Source organism: Bubalus bubalis, chromosome 23 (assembly GCF_019923935.1).
Source record: "Bubalus bubalis isolate 160015118507 breed Murrah chromosome 23, NDDB_SH_1, whole genome shotgun sequence".
Lineage (NCBI taxonomy): Eukaryota > Metazoa > Chordata > Mammalia > Artiodactyla > Bovidae > Bubalus > Bubalus bubalis.
In genome coordinates this window covers 160,001-185,650 of record NC_059179.1, presented here as the reverse complement: position 1 = coordinate 185,650, position 25,650 = coordinate 160,001, and the positions used below count along the sequence as shown (strand labels likewise).

Genomic DNA, 25,650 nt, shown 5'->3' with positions numbered 1-25,650 from the left:
AAACAATGGAAACAGTGACAGACTTCTTTTTTCTGGGCTTCAAAACCACTGCAGATAGTGACTGCAGCCATGACATTAAAAGATGCTTGCTCTTTGGATGAAAAGCTATGTCCAACTTCTGTCTATGCTAGACAGAAGATTGAAAAACAGGGACATTACTTTGCCAGCAAAGTTCTGTCTAGTCTAAGCTATGGTTTTTATAGTAGTCATGTATGGATGTGAGAGTTGGACTATAAAGCAGGCTGAGCACCGAATAATTGCTGCTTTTGAACTGTGATATTGGAGAAGACTCTTCAGAGTCCCTTGGACTGCAAGGAGATCCAATTGGTCCATTCTAAAGGAAATCAGTCCTGAATATTCATTGAAAGGACTAATGCTGAAGCTGAAACTCCAATAGTTTGGTCATCTGATGTGAAGAACCGACTCATTGGAAAATACCGGTTCTGGGAAAGTTTGAAGGCTGGAGGAAAAGGGAACAACAGAGGATGAGATGATTGGATGGCGTCCCTGAATCAATGAACAAGAGTTTGTAAAACCTCTGGGAGTCGGTGATGAACAGGGAAGCCTGGTGTGCTGCAGTCCATGGGATCGCAGAGAGTTGCACACAACTGAGCAATTGAGCTGAGCTGAACTGATGTTGATATTTTCATAAAATTCAAAGAACAGTGTAGATGCATAAAAATATATTAATAAAATCATATGAAATGGAGGCTTTGCTCATAGTATATCCTTAAGAATACTGATATTTTACTGATCTATTGTAAATAAATTCTAAATATATGTGTTTCTCCACATACCTTATTATACTTGTTTTTTTTTTCCCCCCCGTAAAGTTTGTTCTTGACTAGGAATGTCTCACTTTTTCCTTTCTTCTTCCTCCTCTACCTTAAAAAAATTTTTTTTTAATATTTACTGTTAACCTAATTTTCCCTTGCAAAACACATTTCGTCAGTGTCTGTTCTTTCAGTCTATCACTCTCTGTCTCTATTGTAAATATGTTTGCTTATGGCTTTCTATTTAGAGTGTGGCTTTCATTCATGATCATTGCTCTATGGGTTTAAACTTGTTTTTTCTCTGTTTCATGGAAGCAGCTGATTTTTTTTCCCTATTTCATTGGTCTCTAGCTGTTTGACAAACATAAGTAGCTTATCGTGTTTGCAGTTCTAGCCCATATAAATAAGGTTCTGTTAAAACCTAAACTTTCATATTTCCCTTCACAAGTGATAATCCATGTATGTATTAATCATGGAAGCAAATTTCAAAATATAGCAATTAATTTAAATGTCTTAGTTTTTCAATTGTGCTCTAAAATACCGGGGATAAATTATTACTCTAGAACATTCTGGTAGAGAAAGTAATCTAGTGGGTGTCCTAGTATTTGTATGGCAGTCAATTAGGGATAAGGAGAGGAACATCTGGGGCTTCTGATGTTATCTGTCATAATCCTTTCCCCATGAGCAGGTCAGTCAGTGACAGAACTGGGATTTGAATCCACATCTGAATGACTCCACAGCCTTTGCTCTTTGTGTTAGATCATAGAGGAATGGGGGATGTTATAATTCTTTTTTTCAGGTCGATACTTCTTATATTATTCAAGCTCTTATTTTCTTCTCCAGCATGTCCTGAAATCAAAGTGAACGAAGCTAATGAAGGCTTCTCAGCAATCCAAGAGAAACAGTAAGTTATTTGAAGACTGTCCTCCTGGTGTTATTCCTTGATTTGAAATGACACATGTTCTCATGTACTCTCTCCTGTTTTCACTGTACTAGAAGCAAAATGTGGCATTTTGAGACCAGAGAGTACAACTTTGTCTGAGGACAATAATTCTGATAGTAATGTTGAAGATGTGGTTGAAACATTTCCCAAACCATCACCCTGGTTTGAGGGCATCTGTCATTCTGCCTTCCCATTGCCTGAGCCTGTTTCAAAACTTCTCAAGTCTGTAGCAGGCCTTGGTCATACAAAGGTAAGTTGTTCTGTTTGTAACTCTTCTTTCCCTGTATTTGTTCACATACCAGTCCCCTGATCCTTATGGTGACAAAAAGGATCCCACCACAGAAATAGAAGCCCTCAAAGTCACAATATGAAATGGTGTGATAATAAGAGCCATACATGTGCATGATTCAGATTTATAAATATTGGCATACTAAGTATGCTGTTATGAAAGAAAAGAATTACAAAGCACTGAGGAAAAACAACTAGATGAATATGAAGATGGGGAGGAGGATGAAGGGGAAGAATTCCTTTAAGAAGGACAAGATTAATATAAGATGGAATGAGGGTGAAGATGAGACAGATACTATACAAACACAACAGAAATAGTGGGGTCAGTCAGACTAGGAACTCTGTATTATAAATATGTGAGAAATTATTTCAAATTCAACTTAAGAGAAAGTGAGGTTGTAAAAAAACAATGCTCATACTCTTTTGAATGACATATAGCTGATTTTTATGAAGAACTAAAAAAAATTTGTTCCTTATTTTTTTTGGCGATTGTTTTCGAGGCTGGTGGTGGTTCTTGTTTTTTCGTTGAATTGAAGTGTAGTTAGTTTAAAATACTGTGTAAGTTTCAGGTGTACAGCAATGTGATTTGTTTATAATTGTGTATGTAAATATACGTGTGTGTGTGTGTGTGTATATATATATATATATATATATATATATATATATATATAGAGAGAGAGAGAGAGAGAGAGAGAGTTCCCTCTGGAAGTTCATTTAAATTTGAAGTGATTTCTCTTTTTTAAAAAATTCTCATTTGTAATTAATGAAGCAATGTCTTCTATTTAACCTAGCAAAACATTCCTTTAGAGATAATTCAAGATGAGCCCTATTTTAGGCCTTTGGAGATGTATTATGAATTAAATAATTTCTTGCCCTTCTGTTTCCTGTGGTTTCTAACTTCAGTTCAGTTCAGTCGCTCAGTTGTGTCCCATGCTAAAACCTTGGTGGGTGTTTTAGATCTTTCTGAAAATAAAGAGGAAATACATAAGCATTTTATCTATTCTTTTTACTAAAATTATAATTTATAATTTTATAAATGAGATTCTTTATCTCTCTTCATTAAATGAGAAATGAGAAAATTTTCAGCTGCAACAGTCGGAAAGAAGAAATGTAGAAGTATGTTTTTTCCTCTGGAGAGATTCTGATTTCTTTTTTCCGAATGTCAGCAAATAATGGGTAATTACATACATTAAATGAATGAAATCATGATTTATGTTTTTTTCTTATATAGACTACTTGTTATTATTAAATCATAAGGAAAGAAAAATTACCACCAGAGTTTATAAAATTATCTGTGGAAGATAATTTTTCTTTTAAAAATATCTCTAGCAACATGTGCATTCCACATTATTTTTATTTATTTATTTTTTATTTGAATTGGAGGCTAGTTACTTTACAATATTGTAGTGGTTTGGCCATACACGGACATAAATCAGCTGTGGATGTACATGTGTTCCCCATCCTGAACTCCCCTCCCACCTCCCTCCCCATCCCATCACTCTGGGTTATCCCAGTGCACCAGCCCTGAACACCCTGTCTCATGCATCAAACCTGGACTGGTGATCTGTTACACATATGATGATATACATGTTTCAATGCTATTCTCTCAAGTCATCCCACCCTTGCCTTCTCCCATAAAGTCCAAAAGACTATTTACATCTGTGTCTCTTTAGCTGTCTCGCATGTAGGGTTATTGTTACCATCTTTCTAAATTCCATATATATGCGTTAGTATACTGTATTCGTGTTTTTCTTCCTGGCTTACTTCACTCTGTACGATAGGCTCCAGTTTCATCCATCTCATTATAACTGATTTAAACGTATTTTTTTAATGGCTGTGTAATATTCCGTTATGTATATGTACCACAGCTTTCTTATCCATTCGTCTGCTGATGGACGTCTAGGTTGCTTCCACGTCCTGGCTATTATAAACAGTGCTGCAATGAACATTGGGGTACACATGTCTCTTTCAGTTCTGGTTTTCTCAATGTGTATGCCCAGCAGTGGGATTGCTGGGTCGTATGACAGTTCTATGTCCAGTTTTTTAAGAAATCTCCACAATGTTCTCCATAGTGGCTGTACTAGTTTGCATTTCCACCAACAATGTAAGATGGTTCCCTTTTCTCCACACTCTCTCCAGCATTTATTGTTTGTAGACTTTTGGATAGCAGCCATTCTGACAGGGGTGAGATGGTACCTCATGGTGGTTTTGATTTGCATTTTTCTGATAATGAGTGATGTTGAGCATCTTTTCATGTGTTTGTTAGCCATCTGTATGTCATCTTTGGAGAAATGTGTTTTTAGTTCTTTGGGCCAGTTTTTGATTGGGTCATTTATTTTTCTGGAATGAGGTGCAGGAGCTGCTTGTATATTTTTGAGCTTCATTCTTTGTCAGTTGCTTCATTTGCTATTATTTTGTCCCATTCTGAAGGCTTTCTCTTGACCATCCCTATAGTTTCCTTCATTGTGCAAAAGCCCTTAAGTTTAGTTAGGTCCCATTTGTTTATTTTTGCTTTTATTTCCATTACTCTGGGAGGTGGGTCATAGAAGACCCTGCTGTGATTTATGTCGCAGAGTGTTTTACCTATGTTTTCCTCTAGAAGTTTTATAGTTTCTGGTCTTATGTTTAGATCTTTAATCCATTTTGAGTTTATTTCTGTGTTTGGTGTTAGAAAGTGTTCTTGTTTCATTCTTGTACAAGTGGTTGACCAGATTTCCCAGCACCACTTGTTAAAGAGACTGTCTTTTGTCCATTGTATATTCTTGCTTCCTTTGTCATCGATAAGGTGTCCATAGATGCATAGATTTATCTCTGGGCTTTTTATTTTGTTCCATTGATCTATATTTCTGTCTTTGTGCCAGGACCATACTGTCTTGATGACTGTAGCTTTGTAGTATAGCCTGAAGTCAGGCAGGTTGATTCCTCCAGTTCCATTCTTCTTTCACAAGATTGCTTTGGCTTCGAAGTTTTTTTGTATTTCCATACATATTGTGATATTATTTGTTCTAGTTCTGTGAAAAATACTGTCGGTATCTTGATAGCGATTGCATTGAATCTATAGATTGCTTTGGGCAGTATACTCATTTTCACTATATTGATTCTTCCAATCCACGAACATGGTATATTTGCATCCTCTTTGATTTCTTTCAACAGTGTTATATATATATATATATATATGTATATATATAATTTGTTTCTTTAGGTAAGTATATTCTGAGTATTTTATTCTTTTTGCTGCAATGGTGAATGGAATTGTTTCCTTAATTTCTCTTTCTGTTTTCTCATTGTTTGTGTATAGGAATGCAAGGGATTTCTGTCTGTTAATTTTATATCCTGCAAATTTACTATATTCATTGATTAACTCTAGTAACTTTCTGGTGGAATCTTTAGGGTTTTCTATGTAAAAGATCATTCCATCTACAAACAGTTAAAGTTTTAATTCTTCTTTTCTAATCTGGATTCCTTTTATTTCTTTTTCTGCTCTGATTACTGTGGCCAAAACTTCCAAAACTATGTTGAATAGTAGTGGTGAGAGTGGGTACCCTTGTCTTGTTTCTGACTTGAGGGGAAATGCTTTCAATTTTACACCACTGAAGATAATGTTTGCTGTGATTTTGCCATATATAGCTTTTATTATGTTGAAGTATGTTCCTTCTGTTCCTGCTTTCTGGAAAGTTTTTATCATAAATGGATTTTGAATTTTGTCAAAGGCTTTCTCTGCATCTGTTGAGATAATCATATTGATTTTATCTTTCAATTTGTTAATATGGTGTATTACATTGATTGATTTGCAGATATTGAAAAATCTTGGCATCCCTGGGATAAAGCCCACTTGGTCATGATGTATGATCTTTTTAATGTGTTGTTGGATTCTGTTTGCTAGAATTTTGTTAACGATCCTTGCATCTATGTTCATCAGTGATATTGGCCTGTAGTTTTCTTTTTTTGTGGCATCTTTGTCTGGTTTTGGTATTAGGGTGATGGTGGCGTCCTAGAATGAGTTTGGAAGTTTACTTTCCTCTGCAATTTTCTGGAAGAGTTGCAGTAGGATAGGTGTTAGCTCTTCTCTAAATTTTTGGTAGAATTCAGCTGTGAAGCCGTCTGGACCTTGGCTTTTGTTTGCTGAAAGATTTCTGATTACAGTTTTGATTTCCATGCTTGTGATGGGTCTGTTAAGATTTTCTATTTCTTCCTGTTCAGTTTTGGAAAGTTATGCTTTTCTCAGAATGTGTCCATTTCTTCCAAGTTGCCCATTTTATTGGCATATAGTTGCTGATAGTAGTCTCTTATGATCCTTTGTATTTCTGTGCTGTCTGTTGTAATTTGTCCATTTTCATTTCTAATTTTATTGATTTGATTTTTCTCCCTTTGTTTCTTGATGAGTCTGGCTAATGGTTTGTCAATTTTATTTATCTTCTCAAAAAAACAGCTTTCAGCTTTGTTTATTATAGTCGTTTTTGTTTCTTTTGCATTTCTTTCTGCCCTAATTTTTAAGATTTCTTTCCTTCTACTAACCCTGGGGTTCTTAATTTCTTCCTTTTCTAGTTGCTTTAGGTGTAGAGTTAGGTTATTTATTTTACTTTGTTCTTGTTTCTTGAGGTAAGCCTATATTGCTATGAGCCTTCCCCTTAACAATGCTTTTACAGTGTCCCATAGGTTTTGGGTTGTTTTGTTTTAATTTTCCTTCGTTTCTATGCATATTTTTATTTCTTTTTTGATTTATTCTGTGATTTGTTGGTTATTCAGAAGCGTGATGTTCAGCCTCCATATGTTGGCATTTTTAATAGTTTTTGTCCTGTAATTGACATCTAATCTTACTGCATTGTGGTCAGAAAAGAGGTTTGGAATGATTTCAATTTTTTAAAATTTGCCAAGGCTGGATTTATGACCCAGGATGTGATCTATCCTGGAGAAGGTTCCATGTACACTTAGGAAGAAAAAGGTGAAATTCATTGTTTTGGGGTGAAATGTCCTATAGATATCATTTATGTCTAATTGGTCCATTGTATCATTTAAAGTTTGTGTTTCCTTTTTAATTTTCTGTTTAGTTGATCTATCCATAGGTGTGAGTGGGGTATTAAAGTCTCCCACTATTATTGTGTTATTGTTAATTTCCACTTTCGTACTTGTTAGCATTTGCCTTACATATTGTGGTGCTCCTATGTTGGTGCATATATATTTATAATAGCTATATCTTCTTCTTGGATTGATCCATTGGTCATTATATAGTTTCCTTCTTTGTGTCTTTTCACTGCCTTTATTTTAAAGTCGATTTTATCTGATATGAGTATTGCTACTCCTGCTTTCTTTTGGTCTCCATTTGTGTCAAATAACTTTTCCCAGCCCTTCACTTTCAGTCTGTATGTGTTCCCTGTTTTGAAGTGGTCTTTTGTAGACAACATATATAGGGGTCTAGTTTTTGTATCCATTCAGCCAGTCTTTGTTTTTTGGTTGGGGCATTCAAGCCACTTACATTTAAGTTAATTATTGATAAGTATGATCCCATTGCCATTTGTTTTGTTGTTTTGGGTTCGAGATTATACACCCTTTCTGTGTTTCCTGTTTAGAGAAGATCCTTTAGCATTTGTTGAAGTGCTGGTTTGGTGGTGCTGAATTCTCTCAGCTTTTGCTTATCTATAAAGCTTAATCTGGGTTGTAGGTTTTTCTCTTTCATCACTTTAAGTATGCCCTGCCATTCCCTTCTGGCCTGAAGAGTTTCTATCAAAAAATCAGCTGTTATCCTTATGGGAATCCTCTTGTGTGTTATTTGTTGTTTTTCTCTTGCTGTTTTTAATATTTGTTCTTTGTATTTGATCTTTGTTACTTTGATTAATATGTGTCTTGAGGTGTTTCGCCTTGGGTTTATTCTGTTTGGGACTCTCTGGGTTCTTGGACTTGGATGATTATTTCCTTCCCCATTTTAGGGAAGTTTTCAACTATTATCACCTCAAGTATTTTCTCATGGCCTTTCTTTTTGTCTTCTTCTTCTGGGGCTCCTCTGACTTGAATGTTGGTGTGTTTAGCATTGTCCCAGAGGTTGTCCTCATTTCTTTTATTTTTTTTTCTTTTTTCCTCTCTGCTTCATTTATTTCTACCATTCTGTCTTCTGCCTCACGTATCCTATCTTCTGCCTCCGCTATTTGACTGTTGGTTCCCTCCAGAGTGTTTTTGATCTCATTTATTGCATTATTCATTATTGATTGACTCTTTTTTTATTTCTTCTAGGTCCTTGTTAAACATGTCTTGCATTTTCTCAATCCTTGTCTCCAGGCTCTTTATCTGTAATTAAAAAAATATCCAGTTTGTTTTCAAGATTTTGGATCATTTTTACTATAATTATTCTGAATTCTTTTTTCAGGTAGACTCCCTATCTCCTCCTCTTTTGTTTGGTTTTGTGGGCATTTATCATGTTCCTTTACCTGCTGAGTATTTCTCTGCTTTTTCATCTTGTTTAGATTGCTGTGTTTGAGGTGGCCCTTCAGTATTCTGGCAGTTTGTGGTTACTCCTTATTGTGGAGATGCCTCACTGTGGGTGGGGTTGGATGGTTGGCTTGTCAAGATTTCCTGGTTAGGGAAGCTTGTGTCAGTGTTCTGGTGGGTGAAGCTGGATTGCTTCTGTCTGGAGTGCAATGAAGTGTCCAGTAGTGAGTTTTGGGATGTCTATGGGTTTGGTGTGACTTTGGGCAGTATATATATTGAAGTTCAGGGCTATTTTCTGCGTTGCTGGAGAATTTGTGTGGCTTATCTTTCTCTGAACTTGTTGTCTCTTGGGTGGTGTTTGGTTTCCATGTAGGTATGGAGGCTTTTGGATGAGCTCTTACTGATTAATGTTCCCAGGAGTCAGGAGTTCTCTGGTATTCTCAGGCTTTGGACTTAAGCCTCCTGCCTCTGGTTTTCAGTCTTATTCTTACAGTAACCTTAAGACTTCTCCATCTATACAGCATCAATGATAAAACATCTAGGATAATGATGAAAAGCTCCTCCACAGTGAGGAACACCTGGAGAGGTTCACAGAGTTACATGGAGAAGAGAAGAGGGAGAAGGGTGATAGAAGTGACAAGGAGTAGGAGAGGGGGAATCAAAAAGGGAGAGAGCAAGCTAGCCAGTAATCAATTCCCTATGTGCTCTCCACAGTCTGGACCCCTTGTAGAGGTTCACGGAGTTACAAAGAGAAGAGAAGAGGGAGGAAGGAAACAGAGGTGACCAGGAGGAGAAAAGTGTGAATGAAAAGGAGAGAGACAGATCCAGGCACTAATTAGGTCCCTAAGTATTCTCCACAGTCCGGAACACACAAAGAGATTCACAGAGTTGGGTACAGAAAAGAAGGGGGAGGGAGGAGATAGAGGCGACCTGGTGGAGACAAAGCAGGGTCAAAAAGGTGAGAGAGCAATCAAACCAGTAATCACACTCCCAAGTAAAAATGGGTACTGAAGATTGGGTTCTTAAAGGTACAAAATTGATAACAAATACCAAAAAGCAAAGATTAAAAAATCTGGAGTAGAGGTTAGACTCTGAAAAATACAATATTAGAAAAACAAAACAAAGTCACAAAAATTATGAAATATATACATGAAGTTTGCTTTAAAAATAGGGTCTTTTTTTTTGCAAGGTAATAGTAGGTTATAAAAATGAAAATTAAAGGAGTAATGTCAGGGGATATTCAGCTTTAAGGAATTCAATATGTTATTCTTTTCTTTAGTGTGCCATTTCTCAAGGATTCTCTATTCCTCATCAGTTGCTGCAGGAACGAGCAGAGCTGCATGCAGTTCCTGGGGCTGAGATCCTGAGAAAGGGTGACCTGGTTGGTCCCTTTAGTGACTCCCTTTAGTGACTCCCTCCAGTGACCTCATGGAAACGTGATCTGCTCAGTTATGTGGACATGCAATGCTTTCTGGCCCTTCGAAGATGGTTATTTGCATGGCTTTGTTTTTGCTCAGTTTTTTTTTTTTTAACTGTCTAAAGCTGCCTTGTATGAAGATATATAAACATGTTTTTGTTGTTGTTGTTGTTGTTGTTGTTGTTTTTGCAAACAAAGCACCCTTGTTTCACTTGAGACTTGGGTCCCCTGTGTCCCTCTTCTCATTGACTCCATTCCCCAGGTCCTGGTCTACAAAGACCATGACAGAGTAATAGATAACTTAAAAATTTTTTTAAAAATAAATAAATAATGATAATAGTAAAAATATATCTAGGAATTTCTCTGGATATGTTGTGGGCAGTGTGGGGTCAGTTCAGTTTCATAGTTCCTTGATCCAGCTTATACTTCTCAAGATCTATAGGCCCCTTCTTATGTAGTCGCTGCTAACTACAGGGTTTTAATCTGTTGCACCTGTCACTTCCAAAGCAGTTCCCTCTGTTTATTTTAGCTTCTTCCATTTGCTGTTCTCTTCAGTGTCTAATTTCTGTCCTAACACAAGGGGGCAAAGGTGGTCACTTATTTAGGCTCACTTGTTCAGTTCTGCTGTGGGGACAGAGGGACACTGCAAACAAATTTCACTGGCATGTGTGGGGAGTGCTTGCAGTGTCTCAGCCACACTGGGTTTGCCCCTGCTCATGGTGCATGCACTTTCCACTCTACACTTCTCAGGCTCTAGGTTGCTCTGCCAGGGAACAATCTGAGGCGGGCCCTGGGTTGTGTGCACTTCTGAGGTCTAAACCACTTAAGTTCAGGTTCTCAGGTAGTCCACAAAGGGGCAGACTCTGTTGGGCCTGTGTTTTTTGCCCTTCCCAGGTCCAAGCATCTCAGGCGACCAGGTGCTTGGCGAACGCTGTCTCTCCTGGTGGGGAGTTCGTTTTATCACCTCCCTGGTCCCAGCCGCTCAGTTTCCTGGGTGGCAGCATGTGCGTCCGTCTCCAGTGTGCCCTATGTCTCTTCTGGGGAGCTGATCTCTGGCTGCGACCCTCCCGGCAGAAGTCAACTATCCAGAATCCCAAGGGGTTTTGGTTAGCGACTGGGTGCCTGCTTGCAGCTTGGTAGAGGATGCCTCTCCGGGGCCGAGTTTGCCTCTTTCCAGCTTTGGCTGCCCGCCTCCTGCCTCCCTGTCTCCAGTGGGGATGGGCTGATCCACAGCCATCTAGCTTTCCTCTGGTATTTGCTCAGTCCTTTGTTTTTTGAGCGGGCCTGGCAGTGCCTTAGGTTAGGGCTTTGTGCAGGATAGTTTCTCTCTCTCTCTCTCTCTTCCCGCCCCACCCCCCACCTGGCTATCCCACAGTTTGGGTTGCTATCTCATGTTAGTTTCCTCAGATTGCCCCCTCAGGGCATTCAGGCCCAGTTCTTATCCTAAGCAGTGCAGCCCGTGCCTCCCTTTTCAGCCCGCACTTGCTGGTGGTGGCTGCAAGTGCAGGGAGTTCTGGTAGGCACGTGATCTGTCGATTTTATTTATTTATGTATTTATTTTTCCTCCTGGTTATGTTGCCCTCTGAGATTCCAAAACTCTGCACAGACCCGCTGATGAGAATGTTTCCTGGTGTTTGGAAACTTCTCCCCTTTTAAGACTCCCTCCCTGGGATGGATCTCCATCCCTACCTCTTTTGTCTCTCTTTTTATCTTTTATATTTTATCCTACCTGCTTTTGAAGACAGTGGGCTGCCTTTCTGGGTGCCTGATGTCCTCTGCCAGCATTCAGAAGTTGTTTTGTGAAATTTGCTCAGCGTTCAAATGTTCTTTCAATGAACTTGTGAGGGAGAAAGTGGTCTGCCCGTCCTATTCCTCTGCCATCTTAGGACCGCAACACCCCCATATTATTTTTAAGAAACTTTATTAATTTCAGTGTTTATAGATGTTAAATACCATGTCAATTCTTTGTTATGTGAAACTAACGTGTAAATTCTTCCATATAGAAAAGTTAGTCATTGTGGTTACTTGATTTTTTAATTGTTTTTTTTCTTTCTCAATATGAATATTGATTCCTTGTTGATCATCATAAATGTATTTGAAAACTTCAACTTGGATAATCATAGTTTTACTCCTTTTTTTTTATATATCTAGGTCATTCCTTTTATCTTTACCTGCCATTTCAGAAGACATATATAAGAAGTTACAGTTGTTAGTGTGCTGTTTATAGGGAAAGAGTCAGTAAACCATCTGAATGTTCAAATAGGGTTGCAAAATTTTTCATTTATTCTTAAATGAAGGATAATTGCTTTCCAGAATTTTTTTGTTTGTTGTCAGACATCAGCAAGAATCAGTCTTAGGTACACCTATGTCCACTCCCTCCCAAACCCCACTCCAATCTCCCTTTCCATCCCACCCTTATGAATTGTTGAAGAGCCCCTCTTTGAGTTTCCTGAGTGATAGAGCAAATTCCCATTGGCATGGAATTGTAAGTTTCCATGTTGCCCTTTCCATCCATCTCACCCTCTCCTCTCTTCCCCTTCACCCATGTCTCTAGTCTGTTCTCTCTGTCTGTTCCTCCACTGCTGCCCTGCAAATAAATTTGTCAGTACCATCTTTCTAGACTCCATACATAGGTATTAGTATCAGATATTTATATTTCTCTTTCTGACTTACTTCATTATGTATAATAGGATCTAGGTTCATCCACCTCAATAGAACTGACTCAAATGCATTCCTTTTTACAGCTGAGTAATGTCCGTTTGTATATATGTACCACCACATTTTCATCCATTCATCTGTTGATGCCCATCTAAGTTACTTCCATATTCTAGCTGTCATAAACAGCACTGCAATGAATATCGGGGTGCATGTGTCTCTTTCCATTTTGGTTTCCTCAGGGTATATTTCTAGGAGTGGGATTGTTGGGGCATATGGTGGTTTTATTCCTAGTTTCTTAAGGAACCTGCATACCGTCTTCCATAGTGGTTGTATCAATTTACCTTGCCACCAGCAGTGCAAGAGCGTTCCTTTCCCCCCCACACCCTCTCCGGCATTCATTGTTTGTAGACTTCTTGGTGATGGCCATTCTGACTGTTGTGAGGTGGTATTTCATTGTATTTTTGATTTTTATTTCTACTGTGGTTTTTTACCAAATCGACATTGACAAGATAGTGCTTGAGGTTTGAAAGTATTGCTACATTTGGATTGTCAAGTTGATCTCCAAGGAACATTTCAAGAGAAGCAAAAGCATGGGAAATAGTAATAAATATGTGGGGCTATAATAACAGCAGTTAGCTTTAGTGATGTTTTAGTAAGTGCAAACCATTTTGCATAGCTTAAGTAGCACGTGCATAGTACCTTTATGGCAGCCATACTTGAAGTAACATAAAGTAATGGTGCCCTGTTTGAAGGTGGCAGCTATGGAAGGAAATAAGAAGGGCCTGATTTCTTAGATGTGGCAGCCACTGCTTGGTGATGCAGCACCATGTTTGAATTCAGCATCCTGGTTCTCTCATACAGCAACTGTGGGATCTTGGCAAAACCTGTCTCAACCAGATTAAAAGTAGGGTAATTCTTCAAAGTGATTAGTAAAACTTCATGCAACTCATTGTTATCATCCATTCTAGCAGAGTATCTCTGAGAGCCTTCCACGGAAGTATGTGGATCATTTACCTGGAACTGCTGGTCAAAGAGGAAAAAATACATCAATTGGACAAATAGAAGGTAAGAACTGTATTTTACAGGAAAATCATTTGACAGAACGTTGATTGAAAATGGGAATGCTGATACATTCTAATAAGTAAAGAAAATCACCTGTTGGATGGGTAGTGAGAAAAAAAGATGAGAAAAGGAGGGCAATTATGTATTTTATCAGGTGTCTACCACAGATTACATTGAGAATCCAGGTTAAGGAGCTAAATTATTAGTTTTAGACTTACTTTGCAGTCCAATGTTTAAGACTTTGTCCGGTTAAGACTCTCCAATGCAGGTGGTGCAGTATCGATCCCTGCTCAGGGAATTAAGATTCCATGTGACACATGGCCAAAAACAAATTATTAGTTCTGTTTTAAGATACTCTATGACCTAAGGAAAGTCAGGAAATAAGAGGCAAGAGGGAATGAAGGATGAGAGAGGCAGAGGGTACAGGGAGGAAATGAAGAAAAAGAAGCACAGGTCTGTGGGGGAAGGGGGAAATAAGTACTGAAAGTCTTTAGATAAAGGGAGACTATTTGACATGGACAGTGAATTTTAAGTGAGCTTCTGGAACCAAAACTTGTCAGAGAAGAACAGCAAAGTTCTCGCCTCTTCCTGTTTACTCGTTATTAGGAAGACGTTCAGAACTGCGGTCCCAGGGCATGCAGAGCTGTGTGTCATCCTCTGGGGGAGCATGGGCATAGGTGTTCAGCTGTAATGTGTGAAAATTGGTGTCATACGAAATGTTGCTGCTTTCCAGCCTGGTGTCACATGGGACAAAACAAGAGAGCTGGAAAGAAGGAGAGAGCAGGGGGCGTGATGGGGAGACCAAGGAACCCACAGCCTCTTAGAGAGTCCACTGGAAGGTTTCCAACTTCTAATGCCATTTCAGTTTGAGGGGACGTGTTCACATGAGGAAACAGAGGTTGAGATTTCCGGAGAATGAATTAAGTTGAAGTCATATAGAAGCAGACTCCATGTAGACCAGAGTTTCTCAAATTTTAATTAGTCACTTGGGGACCATGTGTGAAGTGCACATGCTGAGCAGGAGGTCTGAGATTCTGTTTCCAACAAGCTCTCTGAGTAGCAAGTGTGTAGCCTTGCATATAGAGAAATCTGAAAGAAGAGAATTGGATAGTACAGGACATAACAGGATCAAGGAAAAACATTATTTTGTGTTTCTTTCTGAGCGTGTTTATAGCCAGAGGGAAGCAAAGAGTTGAAGTAGCAGTTATAGATGTAAGATACCATTGCTAAGCAAAGAGGGAGAAAGAAATGGTAGGTGTCAGGGAATGTTTAACTTTAGGACTCCTGTATGTTGTTTTCTGTTTCTCATGAACCTTCTGTTCCTTATCAGTTCCTGGTATACAGGAACAAGTGGAGTGGCACGCTGTTCCCAGGACTGAGGTCATGGGACGGAACGCATGCATGGATTTCCCTCAGTAGCTTTTACCCTACAGTAAAAGTGTTTAGTCACAACCCCTTACTCAAGATATGGATTGTTTTCTGGCCTTGTGGCGATTGTTATTCCCTTGGTAACCGTTGTTATACATCTGGCTTTTGTTCTTTTCTTAACTTTATTTTTTTTTGCCTAAAACTCCCTTGTAAAACAATATATAAACTCACACAAACATGAATAATGCACCCTTGTTCCACTAGAGGCTTGGGTCTCCCGTGTCCTTCTTTGTCTCTGGCTAGTTCTTTGGAGCATGGAGGCCTGCCGAGCTCACTTTCCTGCCCGGGCTTCCAAGACCTCCTTGAGAGGACGCCCTGTGCCTTAGTGAGGGGTACAAGCCCTATTCTAGGGCTTTATTGGTTTTCCACATAACCCAGGGAATATTAGTCACTCTCTTTTGCTTTCTTTTCATCGACTCTGGTCCACCAGGCCCCAGTCTGTAAAGAAGACCACAGATAGGGATGATCCATAGAAAGGATGTCAAAGGGGAAGATTGAAGTCCACATATCCAGAGATTACTACCCTTTGGATAGGAGAGAATCTAGTGAAAGGACAAAGGGAGGAAAGGAAGGCCTTAGGGAGGTGAGTTTGGAGTTGATGAGGACACTTGAGAGAATTCCTTCTAGATGACTTCAGTGTATTTGCCCTGAAAAGAGATAAGATCATTATTGCTCCAGAGAATCCTGGAGGTGGGAGGAGGTGCTAGAAGTGGGGGAAACCACAGCCCCTCCGAGTAACGCTTAGGCATCAAAGATATATGTTGTGCTGGTATTTGTTATTCAAATTAGATTAATTTGAAAAAAGAGGCATTGACTTTTTTTTTTTTAAAGGTAGCTGATTTTTGAAAGTTGTTTCATAGAAATCCTTTGAAGCATTAGCATGATGTACCAAACCAAACTAAATTTTGAAGCCAAACAGATTAATAGGGTTCATTCCCTAAATGCTAGAAATAATTTTAATAAATACTACACAGATTTTGAAACATGCAACATTTTTAATTTCTAATAATTCTGTGACAATTAAATGTAGTATTTTCTTTTCACTATCTTTGGTAGATTCCTATGTCTGTCTTACCAGTGTCCTAAGAGCCCCCTACAAACAAGATACTAAAACTGAATGTATTCAGTGCCAAGGCTGAGCGTGAGGATTCTTCTCGGTACTAACTCTGCATGAATGTACACCTGGCTTTCATATTTGCATGTAATTAACTTTGTGTCCCTTTTTCCTTTTAGATTCTCCTGGGAAATATCCTAATGTGAAGTTAAAAAGGTTTATGATTTTATCTTGAATTCTGAACTGTGGATCATCTATGTACATTATTTAGTAATCAACTTGTTTCCAAACCCCATTCAGCGAGCAGTCAGAATGAAAGAGTCTGTTGCTAATAAAACAGTCAGAATGAAGGATTTACAAACATCCAGTTCAGGTCAATTTTGCAGTACACAGTTAACTCTGGAAAGAGGGACACTGAACTATTTGAAATGCTCAATCTTCATACTTTTAATATTTTCTTTGCAGATTTAATTGAAAAAATTGACACACATAAAACATGTTATTGTTGATACCTGTGTTTTGAAACAAAAGATATTTACAAGGATAAGAACAATAAATTTTTAAATTGTAAGCTTCAACTCAACATGTTTCTGTATATGCTTCGACACTCTGAAGTTCTCAGTTTGGAATCTCTATATTCTCAGGAACTCTCTGAGATTAAATTTTAGACTCTAAGTTTTTTCCAATGTCCAAAAATGCTTGTTTGAACTCTAGCCTTTCTCTAGAGTAAAACTTCACTTGCTAATATGTCAGTTGTATTTCAGCTTATAATTGTTTCATTATAGTATCGTTACACAGATGAATGTAGGCCAATCAGATGTTTTGATGAGCAGGCTGTGTGTGTGTGTGTGTGTGTGTGTGTGTGTGTGTGTGTGTGTGTGTGAAACAGTGATTCTGAAAGTTGTTGGCTTTAGGATCCTATTATACTTCTAAAAATTATTGAGAATTCCAAGGAACTTTTGTTTATGTCTATTGATGTTTACTATATGGGAGTTCAGTTGAGTTCAGTCGCTCAGTCATGTCTGACTCTTTGCAACCCCATGGACTGCAGCACACCAGGTTTCACTGTCCATCAGAACTCCCAGAGTTTACTCAGACTCACGTCCATCAAGTTGGTGATGCCATCCAACCATCTCATCCTCTGTCTTCCCCTTCTCCTCCCGCCTTCAGTCTTTGCCAGCATCAGGGTCTTTTCCAGTGAGTCAGTTCTTCACATCAGGTGCCCAAAGTATTGAAGTTTCAGCTTCAGCATCAGTCCTTTCAATGAATATTCAGGACTGAATTCCCTTCGGATGGAGTGGTTGGATATCCTTGCAGTCCAAGGGACTCTCAAAAGTCCTCTCCAACACTACAATTCAAAACCATCAATTCTTTGGTGTGCAGCTTTCTGTACAGTCCAACTCTAACATCCATACATGACTACTGGAAAAACCATAGCTTGGATGATACAGACTGATGTTGGCAAAGTAATGTCTTGGCTTTATAATATGCTGTCAAGGTCGGTCATAGTTTTTCTTCCAAGCAGCAAACATCTTTTAATTTCATGGGTGCAGTCACCATCTACAGTGATTTTGGACCCCCCCCCCAAATAAAGTCTGTCACTGTTTCCATTCTTTCCCCATCTATTTGTATGAAGGGATGGGACCGGATGCCATGCTCTGAGTTTTTTGAATGTTGAGTTTTAAACCAACCTTTCCACTCTCCTCTTTCACTTTCATCCAAAGGCTCTTTAGTTCTTCTTCGATTTCTGATATAAGGGTGGTGTCATCTGCATATCTGTGGTTATTGATATTTCTTACAGCTATCTTGATTTCAGCTTGTGCTTCATCCAGCCTGGAATTTTGCATGATGTACTCTGCATATAAGTTAAATAAGCAGGGTGACAATATACAGCCTTGACGTACTCCTTTTCCTATTTGGAACCAGTCTGTTGTTCCATGTCCAGTTCTAAGTGTTGCTTCTTGACTTGCATACAGATTTCTCAGGAGGTAGGTCAGATGGTCTGGTATTCCCTTCTCTTTAAGTATTTTCCAGTTTGTTGTGATACACACAGTTAAAAGCTTTGGTATGGTCAATAAAGCAGTAGATGTTTTTCTGGAATTCTCTTGCTTTTTCGATGATCCAGTGTATGTTTTCAGTTTGATCTCTGGTTCCTCTGCCTTTTCTAAATCAAGCTTGAATGTCTGGAAGTTCACGTTTCATGTTCTGTTGAGGCCTGGCCTGGAGAATTTTTAGTATTATTTTGCTAGTGTGTGAGATGAGTGCAATAGTTTGAGCATTCTTTGGCATTGCCTTTCATTGGGATTGGAATGAAAACTTACCATTTCCAGTCCTGTAGCCATTGCTGAGATTTCCAGATTTGCTGGCATATTGAGTGCAGCCCTTTCATAGCATCATCTGTTAGGATTTGAAATAGCTCAACTACAATTCCGTCACCTCCACTAGCTTTGTTCGTAGTGATGCTTCCTGAGGCCCACTTGACTTCACATTCCAGGCTGTCTGGCTCTAAGTAAAGGATCACACCATTGTGCTTATCTGGATCATGAAGATCTTTTCTATATAGTTTTTGTGTGTGTGTTCTTACCACCTCTTCTTAATATCTTCTGCATCTGTTAGGTCCATACTATTTCTCTCCTTTTTTTGTGCCCATTTTTCATGAAATGGTCCTTTGGTATCTCTTACTGTCTTGAGATCTCTAGTTTTTCCCATTCTATTATTTTCCTCTATTTCTTTGCATTGACCACTGAGAAAGGCTTTCTTATCTCTCCTTGCTATTCTTTGGAACTCTGCATTCAAATGGGTATATCTTTCCTGTTCTCCCTTGCCTTTAGCTTCTCTTTTTTATTCAGCTATTTGTAAGGCCTCGTCAGACAACCATTTTACCTCTTTGCATTTCTTTTTCTCTGGGATGTTCTTGACCAGTGTCTCCTGTACAATGTCACAAATCTCCATCCATAGTTCTTCAGGCACTCTGCCTATCAAAACTAATCCCTTGAATCTATTTGTCACATCCACTGTATAACCCTAAGGGATTTAATTTAGGTCATACCTGGATGGTCTAATGGTTTTCCCTACATTCTTCAGTTTAAGTGTAAATTTGGCAATAAGGAGTTCTGAGCCACAGTCAGCTCCCAGTCTTGTTTTTGCTGACTGTATAAAGCGTCTCCATCTTTGGCTGCAAAGAATCAGTCTGATTTCATCATTGACCATCTGGTGATGTCCTTGTGTAGAGTCTTCTCTTGTGTTGTTGGAAGAGGGTGCTTGCTATGACGAGTATGTTCTCTTGGCAAAGCTCGGTTCACCTTTGTCCTGCTTCATTTTGTACTCCAAGGCCAAATTTACCTGTTACTCCAGGTATCTCGTGAATTCCTTCTTGTACATTCCAGTCCCCTATATTGAAAAGAACATCTTTTTTTCAGTGTTAGTTCTAGAAGATCTTGTAGGTCATCATAGAACCGTTCAACTTAAGCTTGTTCAGTGTTACTGGTCAGAGCATAGACTTGCCTTATTGTGATATTGAATGGTTTGCCTTGGAAACGAAGAGAGATCATTGTGTCATTTTTGAGATTGCATCCAAGTACTGCAAGGGATTCTTGCCCACAGTAGTAGACATAATGGTCATCTGAGTTAAATTCACCCATTCCAGTCCATCTGGGGACTTCCCTGGTAGCTCAGTCAGTAAAGAATCAACCTGCCATGCAGGAGACCCGAGTTTGATGCCTGGATCAGGAAGATCTCCTGAGAAAAGAAATGGCAACCCACTCCAGCATTCTTGCTTGGAAAATCCTATTGCTAGAGGAGTCTGGCAAGCTACAAAGAGCCCATGTGGTCAGAAGCATTGGACACGAATTACGGCCTAAACCACAAACCAGTCCATTTTAGTTCACTGATTCCTAAAATGTCGATGTTCACTCTTGCCATCTCCTGCTTGATCACTTCCAATTTCCATTGATTCATGGAGCTGTTATTCCAGGTTCCTATGCAATATTGCTCTTTACAGCCTTGGATTTGACTCCCATCACCAGTCACATCCACAGCTAGGTGTTGTTTTGCTTTGGCTTCATCTCTTCATTCTTTCTGGATTTATTTCTCCACCAATCTCTAGTAGCATATTGGACACCTACTGATCTGCTGATGGGGAGTTCATCTTTCAGTGTCCTATCTTTTTGTCTTTTCATACTGTTCATAGAGTTCTCAAGGCAGGAATACTGAAGTGGTTTGCCATTCCCTTCTCCAGTGGACCATGTTTTGTCAGAATGTTCCAGCACAACCCGTCTGTCTTGGATGGCCCTTCACGGCATGGCTCACTCATAATTTCATTGGTTTAGACAAGTCTGTGGTCCATGTAATCAGTTTGGTTTGTTTTCTGTGCTTGAAGTTTTCAGTCTGCCTGCCTTCTGATGGATAAGGATAAGAGGCTTATGGAAGCTTCCTGATGGAAAAGACTGACTGAGGGGAAAACTGGATCCTGTTCTGATGGGCAGGGCCATGCTCATTAAATCTTTAATCCAATTTTCTGTTGATGGGTGGGGCTGTGTTCCCTCCCTGTTGTTTGACCTGAAGCCAAACTATGGTGGAGGTAATGAAGATAATGACACCTCCTTCAACAGGTCCCATGCATGCCCTGCTGCACTCAGTTACCCTGACAGTGCAGCAGGCCAGCTCCAACCCTCGCCTCTGCCAGAGACTCCTGGAAAATAAAACTAAAAAAGTAAAAATACAGGCACACACAATCATAATGGCTAATTCCATTAGTCATTAGAGCTCTGATATCACATATCCTGTCTCTGGAGAACTCCTGTGTGCACTACGTTTAGAGTTGTGAAAAGAGTTTTGACCTCTTGGATCACCTGGCCCAATGGGTCTCTGGACTTCGGGGATTCTCAAAGCACACTACAGAACCACCATTTTAAACCATTGGCATGGTTGGATGTGAAATGATAAAGGGACCCTTGTGTTGACACAGGGTTTAAAGTTTCACTTTTACATTTCTTGTTTGTTTCTTTGATTTCTCTTAAGAAATTTAGACCTGATAGTTCCTTTTTTTTTTTTTTTTTTTTAAGCAAATATTTCCGTGTTGCGTTCATTCTTCCCTCATGGTGCTCTGTGCTCTTTGGATCCAGTGTGGTCCAACACTTATCCTATTTTCACATGGAAACAATTGGTCACCCACAAGACTGTAATGTCTCATATAAGTTTATGATGTCTATCCAGGGCTTAAAAAATCAGTTCTGAAGATACTGATAATCTGAAGAAAGACCATCTAATTGTAATTAAAGAAGTTGTCATTGGTGGCGGTGTTCAGTCGCTAAGTCAGGTCCAGTTCTTTGTGAGCCCATGGGCTGCAAAACACTAGGCCTCCCTGTGCCTCACCATCTCCCGGAGTTTGTCCAAGTTCATATCTATTGCATCAGCGATGCTATCCCACCATCTCACCCTCCACCATCCCCTTCTCCTCCTGCCCTCAATCTTTCCCAGCATCAGGGTCTTTTCCAGTGATTCAGCTCCTCACATCAGGTGCCCAAAGTTTTGGAGCTTTAGTTTCAGCATCAATCCTTCCAGTGAATATTCAGCATTGATTTCGCTTAGGATTGACTGGTTTGATCTCTTTGCAGTCCAAGGGACTCTCAGATGTCTTCTCTAGCACCACTCTTTGAAAGCATCAATCCTTTGGCGCTCAGCCTTCTTTATGGCCCAACTCTCACATCCTTACATGACTACTGAAGAAACCATGGCTTTGGCTGTATGGACGTTTGTCAGCAAAGTGATGTCATTGCTTTTTAATGTTGTCTAGGTTTGTAACATTAATTAAAGTAGTAGCATTCATTAAAAGTGTTTTTAAAACCATGGTCTCTAGGGCACACAGTATTAGAAGGCATAATTAAGTGAAAAATAAGGTAGATATACATTTTCTTAATAAGATATTTGTATGTTTAAAAATAGTCATGTATGGATGTGAGAGTTGGACTACAAAGAAAGCTGAAGGCAGAAGAATTGATGTTTTTGAACTGTAGTTTTGGAGAAGACTCTTGAGAGTCCCTTGGGCTGCAACAAGATCCATCCAGTCCATCCTAAAGGAAATCAGTCCTGGGTGTTCATAGAGAGGACTGATGTTGAAGCTGAAACTCCAATATTTTGGCCACCTGATGCAAAGAGCTGACTCATTTGAAAAGACCCTGATATTGGGAAATATTGAGGGAAGGAGGAGAAGGGGATGACAGAGGATGAGATGGTTGGATGGCATCACTGACAAAATGGACATGAGTTTGGGTAGACTCCAGGAGTTGGTGATGTACAGGGAGGCCTGGCATGCTGCAGGTCATGAGGTCGCAAAGAGTCAGACACAACTGAGTGACTGAACTGAACTGAACTGGTGTTGAAAAAATAATTATTGGTAAAATTCTTATGGAATACAGAATATGTAATAGAAGTTGAGTGAATCAAAATAAGTAATACTAGGCAATTAAAAAGTAGAAGAAATGAGACACACTAGTTTACATCTCTTCATGAATGATGGTGACGTGTGAGATACTGTAAGCTGTAAAGGACTAGTGAGTTTCAAGGGAGAGGAGGGCATGGAACTGATTCTCTGAAGAAAGACTTTGTACAAGTTAGTCAGAGTTGTACTCTCACATTCTAATAAATGGTGACTGTTTTCACATTTTTCAAATTGGGCTTCTGCTGCTTTGAGCCTCAATAATGAGACTTGTCAAAAAGCCAGGCATTTGAAAGTTGATAGTCAGTGTGTGTTGGCGTCCCATTCAATGACCAAAAGTCAGTCAGCATCCACAGAATTTGGACAGAAGACCGTAATAGATAAAATGAAGATGAAGACTGTAGTGGTGTTCCCAGTAGGGAATTACTCGCTCCGTCAGCTATGCAAATTGGAGCTGCCAGGAAACAGAGGAAGCAAAGGATATAATGCAGAAGCCCAGAACACTCAGCTGTGGGCCACCTGGGCATGGCCTTACCATACTTCTGATGGTTCCAAATTAGATTCTGTGGCAAAGTCTACCTTGTGCTGACTCCTTTTTTGCAACCTACAGCCAATCAATACCTCTGAGCAAGGTGTTTGCATTCTCCCTCTGACCATAGTAATACAATAAATAACAAAGAGAGTTAGGAAAACATAAGTTCCTTCAGGCTGGTGTTTAGCATACACCTGAGAGTGGGTAGCAGGATTATGTTTAGAACTCTGGGACTAGTTGGGAGACTAGGTAGCCATCTAGAGACTGCCTTCTCAAAACGGGGCTTCATAGCAATGTTTTTATATGGCTATCAATTCATAAGTATTAGTCATGATTATATTCAGTATAACGGCAAAATCAACTCTGATACCAAATACTAAAATATGTCCTGTGCTTTCTGTGACTTCATATTTTTTTTAGAATTGGCTTTCCCTGTGGGAATGGGAGTCATGGGAATTTTGCTACATAGTACCTCCTTCTCATCTGTGTCCATATAGTATATCAACTTGTTTTAGTATTTGTAATGAATTAAGAATTCACTAGGGAGGTTGGTATAAAGGAGTGGTGTATCACTTAAAAGCAGTATATAGAAAGTCAATGCTGATTCTACTAGGATGTCCAGTCTATTGAGGAACCACGTCTAAGAATGTGTTGTCCATAAATACTAATTAATTTAGCACCCTTAATCTGTCATACAGTCAGGACTATGGTAAGAAAAAACCCACTCTTTCTTTTTTCACTCCTGTATTTTTTCTTTTCTATCCTCACCTTGCATTTACAGAATATTCTCAGTTATCTCCTAGAATAGTGATTACAGGCTCTAAACTCAACGTGTTTGTCTTTTTTTCTTTTAATCTATATGATTGCCAGGAGAAATATCAATAACCTCAGCTATGCAGATGACACCACCCTTATGGCAGAAAGTGAATAGGAACTAAAAAGCCTCTTGATGAAAGTGAAAGTGGAGAGTGAAAAAGTTGGCTTAAAGCTCAACATTCAGAAAACGAAGATCATGGCATCCAGTCCCATCACTTCATGGGAAATAGATGGGGAAACAGTTTAAACAGTGTCAGAATTTATTTTTGGGGGCTCCAAAATCACTGCAGATGGTGACTGCAGCCATGAAATTAAAAGACACTTACTCCTTGGAAGGAAAGTTATGACCAACCTAGATAGCATATTCAAAAGCAGAAACATTACTATGCCAACAAAGGTCCATCTAGTCAAGGCTATGGTTTTTCCTGTGGTCATGTATGGATGTGAGAGTTGGACTGTGAAGAAGGCTGAGCCCTGAAGAATTGATACTTTTGAACTGTGTTGTTGGAGAAGACTCTTGAGAGTCCCTTGGACTGCAAGGAGATCCAACCAGTCCATTGTGAAGGAGATCAGTCCTGGGATTTCTTTGGAAGGAATGATGCTAAAGCTGAAACTCCAGTACTTTGGCCATCCCAGGCGAAGAGTTAACTCATTGGAAAAGACTCTGATGCTGGGAGGGATTGGGGGCAGGAGGAGAAGGGGACGACAGAGGATGAGATGGCTGGATGGCATCAGTGACTCGATGGATGTGAGTCTGAGTGAACTCTGGGAATTGGTGATGACAGGGAGGCCTGGCGTGCTGTGATATATGGGGTCGCAAAGAGTTGGACATGACTGAGCGACTGAACTGAACTTTGCTCTTGTCTCTCTGTGAGCTTGGTGGGTCCAGGAAAAACAAATTCAAAAAAAAAAAATGCCTATATGAGTCCCTTCAAAACTGGACGATATGAGATAGGAAAACTACAAAATAGATAGAAGCCACTTCAGTCAGTTCATGTTAATCATTTTCTTCTCAGTCAATACATTTTATAAAATAACGAGCAATTATTTTATCCTTCAGAGTCCCTGGATTTGTACATTTATTGGTTTCTTAAGGATTTATCTATACTGTACCCTGAAAATTTATATCCTAAATATTTCTGTAAATACTCCCTCAGTTCAGGCCTGCATCACCTTGTTATTCCCAGTATTAATACCTTCAGATTCACCTTCCTCTGGTTATTCATATGCCCTTCAGATTCCTCCCTCTCCTGGTGTTTAGAGTCACCAATCTCAAAAGCACATGTGACCATGAGGCACTCTGAGTCACATTAATGTCTAAACCTCTTAAATCAATGTTGATGGTCTCATAATCTGACTTCTTCCTGACCCTCTATCTCTAGCCCTTTCAGTCATTTGCTCTAGAATTCTGAACTGCTGCTGGCACCCTCATCACTTATCCCTGTTGTTGTTGTTCAGTCGCTCAGTTGTGTCTGATTCTATGTGGCCCCATGGACCACAGCACACCAGGCTTCCCTGTCCGTCACCATCTCCCGGTGCTTGCTCAAATCACGTTCATGGAGTCGGTGATGCCATCCAACCATCTCATCCTCTGTCATTCCCTTCTCCTCCTGACTTCAACCTTTCTCAGCATCAGGGTCTTTGCTAATGAGTCAGCTCTTCGAATCTGGTGGCCAGAGTACTAGAGCTTCAGTGCCAGCATCAGTCTTTCCAATGAATGTTCAGAACTGATTTTGTTTAGGATTGACTGGTTGGATCTCCTTTCAGTCCAAGGGACTGTCATGAGTCTTTCCGAACACCACAGTTAAAAAGCATCTGTTCTT

At 39.5% G+C, this 25,650-nt stretch overlaps 1 long non-coding RNA gene and 1 pseudogene across 1 annotated transcript; both read left to right on the top strand.

The window, feature by feature from the left end:
- LOC102402385 overlaps positions 1–25,650 on the top strand; it is an 84,686-nt pseudogene that overhangs the window by 24,483 nt on the left and 34,553 nt on the right.
- On the top strand, positions 1,603–13,629 carry LOC123327543. Its single transcript, XR_006547950.2, has 3 exons — positions 1,603–1,677; positions 1,770–1,966; positions 13,468–13,629. It is a non-coding gene; the product is annotated as an uncharacterized LOC123327543 (long non-coding RNA).